The sequence below is a fragment of the Limulus polyphemus genome, unplaced genomic scaffold (genome assembly GCF_000517525.1).
Source record: "Limulus polyphemus unplaced genomic scaffold, Limulus_polyphemus-2.1.2 Scaffold4313, whole genome shotgun sequence".
Lineage (NCBI taxonomy): Eukaryota > Metazoa > Arthropoda > Merostomata > Xiphosura > Limulidae > Limulus > Limulus polyphemus.
In genome coordinates, this window is record NW_013669923.1 from 34,491 (window position 1) to 38,505 (window position 4,015).

Genomic DNA, 4,015 nt, shown 5'->3' on the forward strand with positions numbered 1-4,015 from the left:
CTAGTCTGTTCATGATGTAATCATTACTTATCTAGTCTGTTCATGATGTAATCATTACTTATATAGTCTGTTCATGATGTAATCATTACTTATCTAGTCTGTTCATGATTTAACCATTACTTATCTAGTCTGTTCATGATGTAATGATTACTTATCTAGTCTGTTCATGATGTAATAATTACTTATCTAGTTTGTTCATGATGTAATCATTACTTATCTAGTCTGTTCATGATGTAATCATTACTTATCTAGTCTGTTCATGATGTAATCATTACTTATATAGTATGTTCATGATGTAATCACTACTTATCTAGTCTGTTCATGATGTAATCATTACTTTCTAGTCTGTTCATGATGTAATCATTACTTATATAGTATGTTCATGATGTAATGATTACTTATCTAGTCTGTTCACGATGTAATGATTACTTATATAGTCTGTTCATGATGTAATCATTACTTATCTAGTCTGTTCACGATGTAATCATTACTTATCTAGTCTGTTTATGATGTAATCATTACTTATCTAATCTGTTCATGATGTAATCATTACTTATATAGTCAATGATTACATCATGAACATGAACAGACTAGATAAGTGGATGTAATCATTACTTATCTAGTCTGATCATGATGTAATAATTACTTATCTAGTCTGTTCATGATGTAATCATTACTTATCTATTCTGTTCATGATGTAATAATTACTTATCTAGTCTGTTCATGATGTAATCATTACTTATCTAGTCTGTTCATGAAGTAATCATTACTTATCTAGTCTGTTCATGATGTAATCATTACTTATCTAGTCTGTTCATGATGTAATCATTACTTATCTAGTCTGTTCATGATGTAATCATTACTTATCTAGTCTGTTCATGAAGCAATCATTACTTATCTAGTCTGTTCATGATGTAATCATTACTTATCTAGTCTGTTCATGATGTAATCATTCATCTAGTTTCTGCACATATTATTATTAGTTGTTTTTAAAACTACGTTCAAAGAGTTTTCTATGCTTGCCATTCCAAAATGTGTACTGATAGACAAAAGAAAGGTAAGGCGCTCATTGCCAGCTCTTGGGCTTCTCGTATCTGACCGAATATTGGGATCTGACTGTCACTCTTATAGATCACCCGTGAACCCAAAGTGCAGAGCATATTTTGGGTACACTAACAACTGCCTCTTTTTGCTTGAAGCACTATGAAAATATATGCTTAAAATTCAAGCTCAGGTTTATAACCCTAAAATTTAAGTTGAATACCTGCTTCAGCACAAATAGTTTTGCGTTTGACAACAAACAAATCCATGCCCAGTAGTGTCATGTTGAGAGTTCGTTTACGTTTCAAACAAACTTTTTGTGATGAAACATCACTACGTGACTAACGGTGCCTGGCTGTCTTAGCCACTTACGAAAAGACGAACATATGCTGCTTGTCATGGTACAATTGTGAATCTTTCAAATATCAATTCAAAACACAAATCCTGACTAAACAAAATTGTTTGTCTTATCTAAGCCGTATTAGTCATAAACATGATGTTTGTCTTATCGGAAACGTATTAGTCATAAATGTTGTTTGTCTTATCGGAAACGTATTAGTCATAAACATGTTGTTTGTCTTATCGAAGGCGCATTAGTCCTACTTAAAAATGTTGTTTGTCTTATGAAGATGCATTAGTCCTACTTAAAAATGTTGTTTGTCTTATGAAGATGCATTAGTCCTACTTAAAAATGTTGTTTGTCTTATGAAGATGCATTAGTCCTACTTAAAAATGTTGTTTGTCTTATCGAAGACACATTAGTCCTATTTAAAAATGTTGTTTGTCTTATCGAAGATTCATTAGTCCTGATTAATCAATATTGTTTGTGCGGACGTAGGATAATTTAAAGAGTTTCGAACTATTAACAGTCGATATTGAAGAAATATATACACACAAAGAGATATGAATACGCCCCCTCTAGCATTTCAGAAAACCTGTTGAAGTTGCCTTCCAAGAACACGAGATTTTTGAGCAAAAATGTAACACTTTCAAACAAAGAAATTTATCTTTAGAACAAAAAAATGTTTACCTCAACTCTCTGTATTGAGTGGCCTTTGTTTCCACACCTATTCTACTAATGAAAACGGGGCTGGTTCTTTCAAGGCCCTGATGTGGCAATGAGAACAAAGTCATAGGACTATGAATCCCAGGGTGTTAGATTGGCGAACCTTTATTGCAAAAACCATGATCCGCATTTTAGGGCCGTGGGTGCGATATATTAGTGGCGATCAAATCCTACTTTTCTACCAGACAAGAGTAGTTCAAGAGTTGGTGGTGGGTGTTGTTCACTAGGTTCCCTAATGGGACATCGGTAAGTCACGGACTTACAACACTAAAATACGGGGTTCGATTCCCGCAGTGGACTCGGCAAATAGCCCACTATGACTTTAAACCAAACAAAAAACAAAAGTAAGAACGGATTTCATAGATAGCCAGCCCCTGTATAGAATTGTGTTTGTTTGAATTCTGAAACAAACAAACAAAGTAAAGTGTAAAAATAAATAAAAAAAAACGGAGGTTTACGATGCAAAGAATAGAGAAAAACATCACAGCTGCGTAACTTAGGTAACTTCTACGCTACGACGTAGAGAGGATACTTCAGCACACATACGATTCACAGGAACTAAACATTTGATGTGTGCACGAGCTTCGCACACTCACACACAACGTAATTACAGGGAGGGAGATGAATACAGTGGGTAAAAAATAACGTATTCAGTGTAAAAACTAGTAACGAGAAGAACATTGTTGAATTTAAATAACATTTTTCAACAATAACGATCACTTAGACAAGTCGATTTACATGCAAGAAGTGTAAAACTTGTTCAGTAAACATTAAAAATGAAGATAAATACTAGATGGGGTTATTTGTGTTCTATCGTCATTTTATTCGCGCTACGAATTTAAAACTGAATATTTGGTCACATAATTTTATAAATGACCCCGATGAAGTTACGAACAGTGTTTATCCCTAGCGGCCAAACTTGTCAGAACCGGTATAACAAGCGGCTACCTCCACTTATAAATATGACTATTAGAAAAAGGGTTAACGATTAGTGGGAAACACGTAGGAAAATCGTTCCTCAGGGACGCTTGCTACACTACTGGTAGGGTTATAAGTGTTATTAACTAAGCCTTTCCTGGAGTAATTATTCTTGATGTTAATTAGAAAAAATAATTTGTTCTATCAGATAGAGCTAGCTATAAAACGTTGGGAAATAATTACAAACACGACTGTTGAAGCTCAAGCAATTTTAATTTAAACTGGTAATGCTACGAAGATTATACGTCATATACTCGGGTGGTAGTGGTAATGCTAGAATATTGGAGATCATCTGTAACGTACGCTGGCATTACTAAAAAAAAATCAACCATAATGTACACTGGTAATGCTATAAAGATCATTGTAAAACTGACATCCAACACTTGAGATTCAAGCACCACTTTACAGATCTAAATTCCATTGTTGTTCTACACCTGACATCAACTCGGCGATATTATAACAAGTAACGAAATGTACAGGTGATATTAGTTGGACTGGTTATTTAAAATAATATGTTCCTTTTTAAAACCTGCTCGTTACGACATTTCTAAATTGTAGCGTTTCCAAGCTATGCTGGAACTAATCTTACTAAGAAAGAGTTGATGTTTTGTTTGAAAAAAGGCTTAGAATGAAGGATATTAGATGGTCTCCAACTTTGTCATTCTGCTTGGGCCTTGTTTGATTACAGGAAGTCCCTAAAACCAGTTCTTAGTTCAAAACCGATTCCAACGTATCAAACATGAGATCTACTTTTTAAAAAAGAATTATAATGAATAATTAAAAACAACGTTTTATATTTACACAATAAAAACTTTAATGAAGCCGTACGGCTTCCACTTTAAAATATCTCTCTACACGTACATGTTTCATAGATCACGTCGAAACATGTACTTGTAGAGAGATATTTTAAAGTGGAAGCCGTACGGCTTC

General features: G+C 33.8%; 1 protein-coding gene across 3 annotated transcripts in view; it reads right to left on the reverse strand.

Moving 5' to 3' along the window:
- Positions 1-4,015, reverse strand: part of LOC111088729 — a 57,321-nt gene that overhangs the window by 10,776 nt on the left and 42,530 nt on the right. For 2 of the 3 annotated variants that reach the window (XR_002613156.1, XR_002613155.1), the window contains exon 1: positions 2,072-2,341. The exons of the other annotated variant lie outside the window; for it this stretch is intronic. The gene's annotated coding sequence lies outside the window, so the exon portion shown is untranslated. Of the gene's footprint in view, positions 1-2,071; positions 2,342-4,015 lie in introns of those variants that run through there. 3 annotated transcript variants of the gene reach the window in all.